Source organism: Stigmatopora argus, chromosome 4, assembly GCF_051989625.1.
Source record: "Stigmatopora argus isolate UIUO_Sarg chromosome 4, RoL_Sarg_1.0, whole genome shotgun sequence".
NCBI classification, from domain to species: domain Eukaryota; kingdom Metazoa; phylum Chordata; class Actinopteri; order Syngnathiformes; family Syngnathidae; genus Stigmatopora; species Stigmatopora argus.
In genome coordinates this window covers 19,426,450-19,442,817 of record NC_135390.1, presented here as the reverse complement: position 1 = coordinate 19,442,817, position 16,368 = coordinate 19,426,450, and the positions used below count along the sequence as shown (strand labels likewise).

The 16,368-nt window shown below is 41.4% G+C and overlaps 1 protein-coding gene across 1 annotated transcript in view; it reads right to left on the bottom strand.

Moving 5' to 3' along the window:
- The window catches only part of grin2db (glutamate receptor, ionotropic, N-methyl D-aspartate 2D, b), a 92,422-nt gene extending 78,537 nt beyond the window's left edge, over positions 1–13,885 (bottom strand). The window contains exon 1 of the mRNA XM_077598128.1: positions 13,626–13,885. The gene's annotated coding sequence lies outside the window, so the exon portion shown is untranslated. The remainder of the gene's footprint in view (positions 1–13,625) is intronic.
- Between the last annotated feature and the right edge of the window lie 2,483 nt (positions 13,886–16,368).

The window sequence follows — 16,368 nt, the reverse complement described above, 5'->3', positions numbered from 1 at the left end:
TGCGGCGAGCCAGATTTGGCCCCCGGGCCGCCACTTTGACACAGGTGGTCTAGAGCTAGCAATTCGTCTTCTGATACTTGATGTCACCGTGAAATGCAAAAACGTGTGCACTGACCCCCGGGTTTTTATTCTCCCCAGCATCTGTTACAGTCAATTCTGTGGAACCTCTTGAATTGTGTTTTGTCGCAACACTTATTTCAAAGGCTGGACAGTGCACTGTCATGCATGATGTCACGTAGCAACATGACCTTAGTTCAGCAATGCGTGAAGGGATTAACTCGGCACATCTACAGTGTGATTGAAAAAAAAATCTTATCTGAATTCTTATAAATTATTTATCTGGCGTATTTTTTCCTCATTGTCATTCTGTTTGTTCTTTACAGACATTTAAATGTTGAAATAAATTGATAGAAAAACATAGGGCTGTTTTGTTGAAGTGACAGAACATCATTATGATGTGCATTCCAGCATTTCATACAAGAAAAATAAATTCAATTTTCTCATGTGTATAGTACAGTGGTACCTCTACATACGAGCTTAATCCGTTCCGGGACTGAGATTGTATGTCGAGCTTTTCCTAACTTGTGCGGACGTTTCCCATTGAAATGAACTAAAAACAAATTAATTTGTTCCAACCCTCTGAAAAAACACCAAAAACAGGCACTCGTAACCGAACAAACAAATTTAATTTAACTTGGATTAATATATACAGACACGCTCAGTTGTATTCCCTTCAAAATATTCCAAAAATGATGCACACAAATGTCCTCCCAATAGGATAACGCACGGCCACTTGCCAAGGAGAAGTAGTCTTGAATTAGTGATCACTCCGCCAACAGGAGCTAACAGGCTAATGGGGGAAAAACACTGAAAAAAATGCAACGCTCCGCCCAGTGCTCGCAGAGACATTACAAAGAGAGAGTTGCGACCATAGACATTACAAAGAGGGAGTTGCGAGCCAGTGCCCTCATGTTCTTATGAGCAGCCAACGAGAAGTAATGTACTATACTCCTCGTATTAGCGATCGCTCTGGCATTCGCGCTGAGTGACGGAAAAAAAACACTGAAAAAAATGTAACGCTCCGCCCAGTGCTCGTAGATATCTGTTATACACGAAAAAGATGCGGCAAAAAAGACAGTGCGCTACAATGATAAACAGCCTCTCATGGCCACCTCTGGCTTTCTCGTATCTCGAAATTTTTCTCGAATCTAGAGATAATTATTTGCTCGAAATTTTACTCGTATCTCGAAATGCTCGTATGTCAGGATGCTCGTATGTTGAGGTACCACTGTAGTGTATAAAAAGATGGATAAAAGCTAATATTTCCTGGAAGTGACAGAAATGTTATCAATGCTAGTACTATTTTAGCCAATCAAATACAAGATTGCCTGCACTTTTCTGTGACATCATTAATTCTCATTATCATATGTGCCTGTGTGCACCAGTATAAATGACGTTGAAAAAATGTGATGTAATTTTTTTTGTATAAGCAGTATTTTCTCCATTGTTCTAAAATATTCGTAATTTTCAAATATTGCACCCATCATGCCTTTCCATAGCCATGTCACTTAATGAGTAAAAGTGAAAATTAACTAACATACAACTGAGAAGAGTTTCGAAAAAAATAAATATGTCTTTGCCAGTGAATGAGTTGATAAAAGTCCCATTTTACCGAGAATAAATGATTTCCATTTCACTCCACAATCAAAAAATCCCAAACCTTTCAGAAAGCACAGCCCAGACTATTTCTGGCTTTTATCCAGAAAAATAGTTTTAAATTACTGTTTTTATGAATGAGAGGTGCAATCACCCGGAATCGCATATTAGAGGAGCAAATGAAGCTTTCACTTTAGGAAAAAAAAAGAAGCTAAAAATGATGAATGAAACTTGAACTGAGACCAAAACCTGAGTCAGGCTACCTGCATTGAAAGCATATTGTACCTCATTCTTTATCTTGCCAAAAAACAGAAGGGGGTTAGAAAAAGGCTGCTGTTTTTCACAAGCAGGATGAATTTCATTCAAACAAATACAGGAAACACAAAGCTGTCTTCATCACAGGGCTCGTGTTATCTTCTTCTAACGCATCGACTGTAGACTGAAAACACATGGTTGAAAATCCCATTTCCATGCACACGCTCGTATTTGCATGTGCGAAAGCTGCAAAAGCTGCACCTGTTCATACCGGAATAACACATTCCAACTTGAAAGGAGAAAAGTGCCAAGCTATTTTTAAATGATAAGGAATTAAGGGAACTTTGCACCCGGTGCCAGGTTAATCCGGTACAGTCACTTTAGCACAAAGGCCACAAGGAAGGCTGCACGTCACCCGGTTTTCTTTCAAGACAAGGACGACGGGGATCCCTGGGAGTCTTGACACCGCAGCCCCGCCCCCTCGGGATGACACGAGCCCACGTACATTTATAAATGCCCCTCAATTTCCTCTTTTTAATCACCACTTACGCTGTCACTTCTATCACGGTGACCGACTGCCATGAAACACTGTGATGCTAAGCATTCTGTGTTTCTAAACACTTGCTTATTATGAGCTGAGATGTTTGCATAAAAGTTAACATAAAATCTTATGCTTCAGAAATATATTGTTATTTTAGGCAGGGTGGTTTTAAGATTGCGATTGCAGACCACACAAAAGGCAAAGGTTGATCTTGATGAAGTACCGTATTTTCACGACTATACAGCGCAACGTATTTTTAGCCGCAGTGTCAGTAACGAGTGCTATTTCTGTATTTTAAACACACACAGGACGCACCGTTTTTAAAGACGCAGCCAGGCATGGCAAAACATACACCAGCTTAAACATACGAACACACGCTAAAAACACGTTTTTAAAAAGGCAACGGAAGCAAAACTGAGTTTGGTTGTACTTTATTTAGCCATTTTACAATGTACTCGCGTCATTATCACCCACAAATCCATCAAAGTCCTCATTTTCTGTGTCCGAATTGAACAGTTGTCCAAATGAGTCTTCCAAAACACCGGGTCCCAACATACAGCCGAAATGACGGTGAGCACCAAATTAGTGCGTTCGTCGTCATGCTGGGTGTAGAGGATGGTGTACCCTATCGACTGATTTATTTTATTTTATCGTGATAACAATTTTAATATTGGTCCATATATAAGGCGCCCTGTCTATTTTGGAGAAAATTTAAGACTTATGTGCGCCTTATAGTCGTGAAAATACGGTATTTAAGCGACCAAACGGGGTGGACATGCAAAGTAATTTGACAAAACTAACAGTCGTTCAAAAAGAGTTCAACTTTGATGTTTTTCAAACTGTTTATTTCACACGAGTTGAGTTGTTAAATAAAAATTACAAATACTGTTCAAAGGTTATCCAATCCAATAAAATACAAAATTTGTATTTTTTTTCAACAGCCACTAGTTTATTTCTTAATATTTGAACCAATACAATACAATAAAAGCAGAATTAGCTTAATTTGCATTATTTAACTAGTTCAATAAATTCTCTTATCTTGTGTTTTTATGGCAGCTTTGTTAAAACTACCAGAAAAGAATCAAAATCTCTTCTCATTTTCTGAACCGCTTTATCCTCATTAGGGTCGTGGAGGGTGCTGGAGCTTATCCCAGCTAACTCCCGGCCAGAGGCAGGGGACACCCTGAATTGGTGGCCAGCCAATCGCAGGCCACAGGAAGAAAAATAACCATTCACGCGCACAATCATACCTAGGGGCAAACTCCACACAGGTGGACCGACCTGGATTTGAACCCAGGACCTCAGAGCTGTGAGGCCGACGCGCTAACCACTCGCGTCTCCGGACCGCCAGAATCAAAATCATATGGTAGTACATGTAATTCGTGACCGGACGCCTCGTCGAAAGACGTTTGGTTCCCGGGCGTTTGGTCCCCGGACGTTTGGTAGAACAGACGTTTGGTAGAACAGACGTTTGGTAGAACGGACATTTGGTCGCCGGGTTCGCTCACTGTCAAATTATGACAGAGAGTTTACTGTTGATATTTAGATATTAAACTCAATTTCTCTCTCTCTCATGATTATACTTTTGAGAGCTGATTTCAACAGTAACAAACGTCCGTTCGACCAAACGTCCGGTCGACCAAACGTCCGGTCGACCAAACATCCGGGGACCAAAAGTCTTTCGACGAAACGTCCGAGTACCCATGTAATTGCCTTTGTCTTTTTGCCCAACCCTAGTTATTACTGTGCTTTCTGTATGCCTGCACATGTGTTGACTGTATGCCCATGGGTCTCCGCAGTGTTATTTGAGTGTGTGCGCACCTGTGTGTCTGAGACTGTATATTGCATGTGTGCCTGCAAGCTTCCTTCAGACTGTTATTCCCAAAACAGGCAATGGGCTTTTGCTCAGGTTTGTGAACTCTGTTTGTGTGGAGACCGTCTGTGTGTTGGTGTGTCCATTTCTGTCTCTCCCCTAGCCTGTCCTCTTCCTTTCTGCCTGTCTCCATTACATTACTCATTACATGACTCCCTGTCATTCTTTAAACGTTTGAATGAGTTCCGAGTCAGCCCCTGTTGGGCTTTGGCCGGTCCTGTCGTGAGCCCGGGGCTGCTCCAGAGGGTTAGCCCTTAGCTCTCGCTCAACCCATTTTTTTCATGTGATATTAAAGAGTCAGACAACATCCTCTGGATTTTGCTTAACAACTGGCTCACAATGTGGTCACCTGTAGAATCGAGTTACATCAAATACCGTGACCGGACATTTCGTCGACCGGACATTTCGTCGCCGGCGTTTCGTCGCCGGACATTTTGTCGACGGACAATTTGCAAGGTTAGTGGTTAAAATTAGGGTTAGAGCACCTGTGTCAAAGTGGTGGCCCGGGGGCCAAATCTGGCCCGCCCCATCATTTTGTGTGGCCCGAGAAAGTAAATGACGAGTGCCAACTTTCTGTTTTATGATGAAATTCAAATGAAGATTGTAGATGATTTCCTGTGTTTCCTCATTTTAAATCAATAATTGCAAAAATGTGTACTAATTTGAATGTCCAAAAATGATCTATCGATTTGCACGATCGAGAAAGCTGTCAATTTATTAATCGATTAATTATGGAAGCCTAGTTGGAAGACATAACGGCCCTTTGGATGTAATCGAAACTACCATGTGGCCTGCGACAAAAAATGAGTTTGACACCCCTGGGTTAAGGGATAGTGGTTAAGGTTAGTGGTTAGGATTAGGGTTAGGGGTGAGGGTTAACCTAACCTCAACCTTGCGAACGATTGTTTTGTTGCATAAATAATTATTATCAACCAGGTAATCTCTCTCTCAAAATTATAATCATGAGAGAGAGTTTGTACTTCAGATTTTTTAAAGGAACATTGACAATAAAATAAAAGGCAATAAATAAAACGAAAATTGTCCGGCAACGAAATGTCCGTCGACGAAATGTCCGGCGACGAAGCGTCCGTTCGACGAACTGTCCGGGGACAAAGTGTCCGGCGACGAACTGTCCGTCGACGAAATATCCGGTTACCATCAAATACAGGTGTTGTAATATTACAAGCACACCTTCACAAATGCATCATGGTTAGTTTTATAACCACTACCATAGTGTTATTTTCATGTATTTATTGTATGCGTGAAGGACCATTTTTTTTCGTGATCCATTCACAATACATGAACAGCAATGAACAAAACGACATGTTCTAGAATTGGCACTTGCGAGAAACTAAAGGACAAATTGCACTTTTAGCATTGTCGCTGTCTGCCTTCGCTGTGATCTGAACTACTTAAAATATGTTAGACTAGCTGTCTGTGTGGGAATTTCGACTGGTTCTGAAGAGGCATAACTGACTTGACGCCACCAATTTTTCACACCCGTCAGACTTGTCTTATGGCCGCCTCGGACAACACGATTTCAGCCCAATTCTAGGTTGACAGACATGTCATGGAGAATCGTTGAGTGTTGTGGCCTACATTTTCTAGCTCGGAGGGGGGTCATGACGCCTAGTATGAGAAGTACACCGACAATGTCACGTCTCGTTGGCCTCGAGACTGTGTGCTAGTAGTATTTCTTGATAAATATTTACCAATTGTGTAACGTTGTGACCGATGTTTCCTTTCTATTAGTCAATCCTTCTTTGTCTTTTTGCACCAACAGCATGTGACCCCGAGACATTGCCTAGACAGATGTGTTCACCCACAATATCCGCAAAATCATACTGTACTGAGGCTCTTAAAAAGTGGTAAGTCTGCTGACTCTCATTTTAAAGCACCTGCTAACAGGCATGCATTTATCTTTTATATCTACTGTACTGTTTTCCATTGCTCCGTATTGTAATCGGGGAAAAAGTACTTGGACGTTTGGTCGACCGGACGTTTGGTCGACCGGACGTTTGGTCGACCGGACGTTTGGTCGACCGGACGCTTGGTCGACCGGACGCTTGGTCGACCGGACGCTTGGTCGACCGGACGCTTGGTCGAACGGACGCTTGGTCGAACGGACGCTTGGTCGTACGGACGCTTGGTCGAACGGACGCTTGGTCGAACGGACGTTTGGTCGAACGGACGTTTGGTCGAGCGGACGTTTGGTCGAACGGACGTTTGGTCGAGCGGACGTTTGGTCGAACGGACGTTTGGTCGAACGGACGTTTGGTCGAACGGACGTTTGGGCACCGGGTTGTTACTGTTGAAACCAGCTCTCAAAATTATAATCATGAGAGAGAGAGTGAGTTTAATATCTAAAGATGTAATATCAAAATATCAACAGTAAACTCTCTGTCATAATTTGACAGCGAGCGAACCCGGCGACCAAACGTCCATTCGACCAAACGTCTGTTCTTCTAAACATCTGTTCTACTAAACGTCCGGTCGACCAAATGTCCGGTCGACCAAACGTCCGGGGACGAAACGTCTTTCGACGAAACGTCCGGTCACGGGAGAAAACGTCTGATACACATCGTTAGCATTTCAATTAGATAGAAACCTAGATGGGAACAGAAGAAATGACAAATTTTAAATGCAATTCATAATTGAAGATGCGATTCAGGACCAGACGTAGTGCAGCCTTAGGAAGCGATATTATGAATTTTGTTGGGATGGAGACACGGGGGGACATGGGTGCGGGTGATAGAGGTTGAGACGCCGTCATGGAGGATGGTCTGGTGCTGATGCTGAACTGGTGAATGATGGAGATGACAGCTGAGTTGGAAAGAATGAAAGAAAAGAGAGATTATTTCGAGGATATTTCAGCATGGCATCATACATGGTGGTTAGCAGGGTGTCACTTGACAGCTGCTACTTTGATGCTAACTTTGCTGATGTTGCTCACACATGGCAGATGCTTTTTATATTCCTTCACTCACATGGGTTGGCTCATTATGAGTAATTAACCTGGCTTTCTGAAAAGAAAGATCAATAGCAGAAACAACAAGGATGGAAGTGGCAGACTAAGACATTGAAAAACTGTTCATTCATCTTCACTAATGCTTATAATGTTCAGGGGTTTCAGTGTGCTTAACATATGCTAGCGGACATTGTTTGTATATATTAGGGAAACTGGTTTGTTTTGGTCTTTTTTTTTGTTAGCCTATATCAGCTTTAATTTAGCTGATTCACCCATTGGTACAAAAATAATACACACCACAATAATGAATTTCTTGTCTGAATGTATTCACAAATTACCTTAAAGGCAATGCATTATATTATTATGTGGTATAAATGGCAACAGGTGGATAACAAGGTTTATTGAGCATTCTACCACCAATTAGAGGATCAATTATTTGTTCAGCTTTCACTGTGTCTGGTATATGTAGATGAATAAAGAGAGATTTAAAATAAATGGCACTTTTGCAATAGATTCTGCTCAATTTGGCCTACATCAGGGGTGTCAGACTCAGGTTGGTTCGCGGGCCGCGTTAACGTCAACTCGTTTTCATGTGGGCCGGACCATTTTAGATATAATATTTAGATATTTTTTTTTATAAATGGATTAAAAGAACTGGATTAAAAACCCTGAATATTCAGTTTTTTTATAGATCTAAAACAATGTTTATTTTAGCTTTTTTAATATATTTTTTGATTTTACAAAATGATTTTTGAACTAAAAACACAGAAAAATGGATTAAAATTACAATTATTGATTTTAAAGGAGGAAAATCAGGAAATGTAATATACATCTATACTCTTCATTTTAATTTGATCCTAAAACAGAAAGTCGCCACTCGTGATTTACTTTCCCGGGCCACACAAAATGATGCCGCGGGCCAGATTTGGCCCCCTGGGCTGCCACTTTGACACATTTGGCCTACATGATACATGTGTATAAAATCTCATATTTATCACTTACTATGATATGGAAAATTTAACCCAATGGTGTCATTCTAAATTGATCAATCTCAATAAATCCCTTTTTAAATAGATTCAAAAAGTGAATTATTGGAAAAACCAAACAAGACAAAAAATATTAATTGCAGAAATTGGTATCCTCCTCCCATAGATTGACAGAAAGTTTCACTCCTGGTTCTCCACCATCCTCTACTTCTTTCCCATCATTTCACTCTCAAAGAATGACAGTGGTTGTAGTACAGTGAGCTACACAATTGGCTCCTGGTTACCACCGCTTCAAAGGAAATTAGTTTTGTTTATCTCATCCACTTGTCACCGTCAGATACGCTCATATGTCACTTTAACATCTAATTAGCAGAAGCTCAATGACTTTAGTGCATCTGAGACGCACTGACTTTGTTTTGCTAATCTTGAATTTTCAGATATACAATAGTTTATTATTTGTGATGTGGTTCGGCCCCAAAATTCGAACACCCTTATAGACTTATTCGTCTTCCAAGATATATGGGGTCACTTGGCCAACTTTTATCTTTGTCTCACAAGCAAAAATTGGATTTAGAAAGACAAGATGTAAATTGAATTCACCACAAACACACCCACACATTAAAAAAGAATTGGGAAACCAGCTTTTTAGTCGACCCAAGCCATTTGGAAGCCATCACCGGAAGATATTCTTAATTTTCAAACCCTCCATTTATAGTTAACGATTCATTTCTCAATCCTAAATTGAAGCCAACCTGCCACTAGCTGTATAAACCGCCATTTATTTGTGCTTTCCCTATTAGACACGTGTCATCAGTCATTGTCATAATTTCCAGTCAAGGAGTAATCATTTATCCTTAATAACAATGCAGCACTAACAATGAGTTATAGTGTATGTTGAGACTGTTGTTGTTGCATACCTATACATTACGTGTGTTAACATAGTATGTGCATTAATGTTCGTATATGCAATTTAAAGTTTATGTCACAGCTGTTCCACATTTGTCCTACAACGACTACATTCGCTTTAATGCTATAATGTAGTTATTATAATATATTATGCCTCATACTTACTGCCTTAAAACTAGTTTATGCCATTATTTGTTGATTATCATTTCACATGATGGCCTCAGAGACCAGTAGCAATTGCCAGGTGGTTAATAAACATGTCAAAATAAAAATGAAATAATTTTGCCACAAATGAATGAGCTGGATATAAAGTCGCTAAACTGGAACTATCACCCAATTGCGTCAATATTTAAGAGCTTGAGCTCAATATTTGCAGCAAGCCAAAGCTTTATGACAAACGGACGGATATTAAGACTGTCGCTTTACACCCAAGCCCCCTTCTTTCTCAAAAGTGTATCTTTTGTATAGTGGTACCTCGACATACGAGCACCCCGACATATGAGCATTTCGATATACGAGTAAAATTTCGAGCAAAATAATTATCTCTAGATACGAGAAAAAAATTGAGATACGAGAAAGCCAGGTGGCCAAGACATGAGAGGCTGTTTATCATTTTAGTGCCTTGTCTTTTTTGATGCATCTCTTTCCTGTATAACAGATATCTACGAGCACTGGGCGGAGTGTTGCATTTTTTTCAGTGTTTTTTTCCGTCACTCAGCGCGAATGGCGTAGCAATCACTAGTACGAGTATATATTACTTCTTCGTTGGCAAGTGGTCGTGCGTTATCCTATTGTGAGGACATGTGTGCATCATTTTCGGAATATTTTGAAGGGAATACAAAAACAAACAGCCCATTGATAGTGGAAGTCAGGGTGGAGGCGGGGCAAATTCAGCTAACCCGCTCGGTATCAAACTTAAATACAAAATTAGAATTAAGTTTAGTGTAAGGTTAGATTAAACCTATTTTTTGTGTGTCTGCATCGTAATCCAAGTTCATTTAAATTTGTTTATGTTATTAAACGAGCGTGTTGCCATGCAAAAAGCGCCCCCCACCCCAGCCTCCCCCCTCTGTCCTTCTCTCTCTTTCCCCCCTTTGAAATCCATATAATTTTAGTACTATTAAACACATTTTAATAATATTAAACCACTAGTTATGTGTTACTTTGTTAATAGATGGGGAATTAGAAGAAATAAAACATTTTTTCCAATCCAATATCCTATTTTTGGTGTTTTTTCAGAGGGTTGGAACAAATTAATTCGTTTTTAGTTCATTTCAATGGGAAACGTTCGTTCGAGTTACGAGAATATCGACATATGAGCTCAGTCCCGGAACGAATTAAGCTCGTATCTCGAGGTACCACTGTACTGTTAAATAATAGCTGACACCTCATAAAGTTGGCATATTCCTGGTGAGGGAATTGAACTGAAGCTTGTAATAATAATAAATGGCGTGCACCATCTGTGGAGTTTGCCCTGTCTGAGGCAATCCAATGGAAGCGTTAGCAACTGATAGCTGGCCCGTTTAATGTCCTGATAACATCTGCGAAGGCTGTCAAACAGCGCTTCAGAACAAAGTGAATATATAACCGCCTCATCAACACAACTTTCAACACGGAGAAGAACACTTGTATTAGGGGTGGGGCTCTTTCTGTTATACTGTAATTGCACAAAAGCACTGACCTCCGATCTCGTTAAAGACTAATTGATGTTGTATGCAATGAGCTTTACCTTAATTAGTGGTGTTTTGAAAATCACTGGTGGTACATGGGAGGTTTTGCGGGAAGAGGATGCTCCAATGTTACATCACACAAACCAAGAATGTGGAGGGAGGTGGGGTGGCGCTTTTAAGCATGAAAGTCACAAAGTCAAAATGGAGTGAACATCTATGATAGCGATTTACCAGATTTTGATGCCCCTTGTAACAAATGAAAGTGGGAGGATTTCATGTTTTATCTTTCTGCAAGCGGCCCTCAGACAAAAATGTTTGAAAAGATGCTAAATACAATGAATTAGTCCAAAAGCCTGAAAAAAATCCTTCATCATAAGAAAATAGCTTTTCACAGTGTTGTATTGTTTACACACGGATTCCCACTATATAACTCTGCAAAGAAAAAAACTCAGCTGTCAGGCTCTTTAACAAAACAAATGGCTGAGTGTTAAGACCTACCGTATGCATGCATGTAGTACATCTATGTGTATGTATGTATATATGTGCTTATATTTATGTATGTGTATGTGTGTGTATATATATATATATATATATATATATATATATATATATATATATATATATATATATATATATATTTCAGCAACACGCTTATTTATTTATATATTTATTCATGTATTTATTTATTAACTTACTTCATACCTATCTATTTATGTCTAAAATGCCTTTCCTATTTCTGCATCCTCACCCTCTTGCTACTGTGACAACGAAATTTCCCGAATACGGGATGAATAAAGTTATCCAATCCAATCCAATCCAAGCACATTGTTAGCGCCACCAACCGCTATTGTCACTGCATTGCAAGAAAACTATAAAGTTTTTTTGCTTTTATGACAAGACCATATATCAAAAAGCGACAACAATAACTATTAGGCATCCATATTTCAAAGCACCGCAGCAAAAAATTCAAGATCTGGCCGAACACCCACAAAAAAACCCCAAAAAACTGCTACCTGTTTGGGTAACAGTTCTCATAAAAATCTGCCTTTATTCCCATGCTCCCACCACATTTTTCCAATGACATTGCAACTCCATTTCTCTTGTAAAATTGCTCCCTTTCTCCTAAGCGTCACTCAACTTTTCTCCTAAGGCACATGTGTCAAAGTGGCGGCCCGGGGGCCAAATCTGGCCCGCCACATCATTTTGTGTGGCCCGGGAAAGTAAATCATGAGTGCTGACTTTCTGTTTCAGAAACAAATTAAAAGGAAGAGTATAGATGTGTTTTTAGTTCAAAAATCATTTTGTAAAATCTAAAAATGTATTTAAAAAAGCTAAAATAAACATTGTTTTAGATCTATATCAAACGAAATATTCAGGGCTTTTAATCCAGTTCTTTTAATCTATTTATAAAAAATAATAATAATACAAAATAAATAGTCCGGCCCACGTGAAATGAAGTTGACGTTAAAGCGGCCCGCGAACCAACCCGAGTCTGACACCCTTGTCCTAAGGCCTTCATTGTAAATTCCCATCATCCCTCCTTTTACCCTCTTCAATTCCGCTGCCTTTACAAATGCCTCCCCCGACTCCCCCCTCCCCGTAAAGCCTCCTCCTCGCTCGCACCTTCCGTCATCCCTGCCTCCACACCTCCTGTCTCTCCCATCACCTCTGCTCTCTACTGCCCATCCCGCCCGCAAAGCTCCCACCACGCACGGTCTCTCTGGGCAACTGTACGTGGTCTGATCCCACTCCGAAAGCGCCACTTTGCGGCCGGCGCCACCAGCGTTTCACTACTGCAGTGCGCCTGCGTGTAGATGATGAGCGCGGTCACCTGTGGGTGCAAAGGAGCTGATTGAAATGGATATCAGCTAATAGGGTAGCCAACAACACACACACAGTCATGCATTCATTTCTAGTCAATGTGTTGGCAAACACAGTAAGTTTTAGTTAGTGATAAGCTTCCAATCACTGCAGCAAATCGGAATCACAAGACTGCTTTATTATGGTCAACAACATGATCTTCAGTCTTGGTGGTCGCCAGAAATTTTTGAAAGCATCCTAGAGCTCGTGACAACGATGATGGCGGCGGTGAGTTGGGTGACGTACCACCATCCTAAAGTTGTGTAAGAAACATACTGACAAACTCCCTCCACTCACACACGGGAATGAATTAAACGCCTCAAACACGCCGACGTATCGGTTTGATGCCAGAGTGTTTTGAGTCGGGCTTCCGGCGTTTTCTTCCCTCCCTGCCCCGAACATTCCGCCGAATATCAGCGGGACGAAGCGGGAAATCTTGCGGCACGCGCTGACAGTGAGCCATCGTGCGCACATGCGGACAGGCGGCGAGAAAATGAGCATCAACAGATATGATCGTGTATCTGCAGCGGTGCGGCGGCGCGCCGGTCTTTTAAGACTTAACAACAGAGCACAAACTCCCTAGAATGAAATTCCTTACGGATAAAAAACCCCCTCATCTAACACACCCCCTCCCCAAAAAAAAGGGGTTCCACTCTAAACGTGCGACTACCAGATGCAACATGCGGCTAGTGAGTTTCCAAGGCGCACCAATGACAGAAGGGTCAAAGCTCCGGCGCGCCAGCCAGCCGCTTGCACTTCCCCAACACCGGCCGTCCGTCCCTCTCTGACGGATACCCAAACATACCAACATCTGGCCGCCCGCCCCCCCGTTTGGACCCCCCTCTAGCACCCCACCTCATCACCGTAATTAATCCAACATTGCAAAGAGCATTAAAAGAAATGCACTTACTGTTTTTCACCAGCCTTTCCCCCCTCTTTCCCTGCGTCCCTCCATCCTTTTTCACATCCTTCCGTTTTGAGGTATCCGTTTTTGCGCGTGTGTGTGTGTGAGCGCGCGTGCCCCCCCTGGCTCTTCACACACTCGCTCACACACACACACTCACAGCCACACTCACCCCCACGCAGAGAAACGCCGGGAAAATATCACTCTAAACATACATATATGTTCTACATGTATCCAGCGTTCTCTCTCTCTCCCCCCTCGCTCTCTCTCTCTCTCTCTTTCTCCCCTTTCCCTCTCTCTCTCTCTCTCTCGTCCTCCCTCTCTCTCCCTTCACACACTCTCTCTCCCTCTTTGCCTGTTCTTTGGTTAAAATTCAGTATATGCGCCCCGTCACCTAGCAACCGTCAACCTCTCTCTCTCTTTCTCTCTCTCTCTCTACGTCTCTCTCAATCTCTCCCCTTTCCTCTCTCCACAGTCCCCTCCTCCCGCCATCACTGGCGACACGTGTTGAATGCTAAACTTAGCGGAGCCAAATAAAATTAATAAAGGGATGGAGGATCTATCCGAACCCCCCCACACGTCCCCCCCTTTTCTTTTCACTGCCTCTACTCTCTCTTTCACTCTTGCTCGTATCATAATGCAATATAAATATTTACTAGAACCACTCAGCCCTCTTATTGTCCCCCCCCGCCACCTCCCATCCTTCCTCCTCCACTGAGTTCTTCTGCATTAACCCCTCCCACCCTGATTCCCGTTTCCTCATCCAGCCATCCATATCCAGCTCCCACCCTTTCCATCCTATCGCCAATTTCTGCTTCCCCAAGCAAAACGGAGGCGCAGCACCAAACTGTGTGAAGCCACATGCGGCTGTCATATGGGTTTTTTTTTTTTTGCGCAATAGACGTTATAATCCTTAGCACCCATGTTTAATTCAGAGGTGACTTTGGTGTAAAAGTTACTTGCAGTTGGACCAAAAGAAAGTAGTACTTGTTCAAAATAAACCTTCTGTTAGAATAAGTTGTATTTGGAGAAAATTATATTTCAGCTACCGTGCTTTCTCGCATATACGCCGTATTTGTCGCTGAAAAAAATGACGACTGAATCAAGGGTATGGCTTATATGCGCTTAAATAAGACTTTACGTGCAAGGAATTGCAAGGTGACAAAGACCAAACGCCATAACGCAAGACAATATGGCCGATACGGTCATTTTTTTCAAAATAGAGACAATATAAACAGATAAAACGCTAAACAAAATTTATTTTGATGTCTAGGAATTCAAGAACAAAATAAACAGTATCTTTCATTTAGAGCACGTGTCAAATTGGCGGCCCGGGGGCCAAATCTGGCCCGCCGCATCATTTTGTGTGGCCCAGGAAAGTAAATCATGAGTGCTGACTTTCTGTTTTAGGATCAAATTCAAATACAAAATTAGAATTAAGTTTAGTGTAAGTTATCATTATAGTGCACTGTCTTTTTTGCTGCATCTCTTTCGTGTATAACAGATATCTACGAGCACTGGGCGGAGCGTTGCATTTTTTTCAGTGTTTTTTCCGTCACTCAGCGCGAATGGCGGCGCGATCGCTACGAGTATATATTACTTCTTGTTGGCTGCTCATAAGAACATTAGGGGCACTGGCTCGCAACTCCCTCTTTGTAATGTCTCTGCTCGCAACTTCCTCTTTGTAATGTCTCTGCGAGCACTGGGTGGAGCGTTGCATTTTTTCAGTGTTTTTTTCCCCTTAGCCTGTTAGCTCCCGTTTGTGGAGCGATCGCTAATTCAAGACTACTTCTCGTTGGCAAGTGGTCATGTGTTATCCTATTGTGAGGACATTTGTGTGCATCATTTTCGGAATATTTTGAAGGGAATACAACAGCAAACACCCCATCGATACTGCAAGTCAGGTTGGAGGCGGGGCAAACAGAGCCAACCCGGCTGGAAGAATGGTATAAAAATGTAAAACAAAATTAGAATTAAGTTCAGTGTAAGGTTAGATTAAACTTATTTTATAGTGTCTGCATCGTAATCCAAGTTCATTTAAAAATATATATCTTATATTACGATTCACCGGTGCTAAAAGTCTCCACTGTCCCATACACGTGGGCAAAAGGTCTCCTATGCAGTGATAGAATTGTCTTTTCCCTGGAGGCTTTGGAAAATGATGGACACGCACCTTTGTTCCATCTAATTAAACAATCATCAGTTTAAGACAGACACCAATAATGCACACACATGCACACAAATGGTGTGTGGTTGTGTACTATATCTGTATAAACCCAATCAATGTCAATCAGTGGTGGTATCCTTTCAAAGCCTTGATCTGCGTGCAGCTTCCCAAATGGCATGTCATTTTTCTCATGTTTGTTTAGTTGATGGCAGTGTTGTATATGATTGCTTGTCATATCTGCCATACAGTTGTGAAGTTGAGGGTTTTAATAGATTTTTATATGTTTAAAATGGAATAAACGTGTCCCCATGGACAGGCGATGTTTTTGTCACTTTTTAAAATAAAAAAAATCAGTCACTCATCGCTCTATCGGAGTGCATTAAGCCATTAAATGCCTCTTTCGGAGGCTACATATTATTACATAAAATTGCTCACTTGTCCCAAAATTGACAAATGCTTTAATCTGCTTGAAATCATTAAAAGCAGACATTGTCAAGTGTTGAGTCTGGAATCAAACCCAATTTACCTCCAATGTATGACTCAAACTTGCAGATAAAAAGCAATCATCCAAATTTCTTGGTG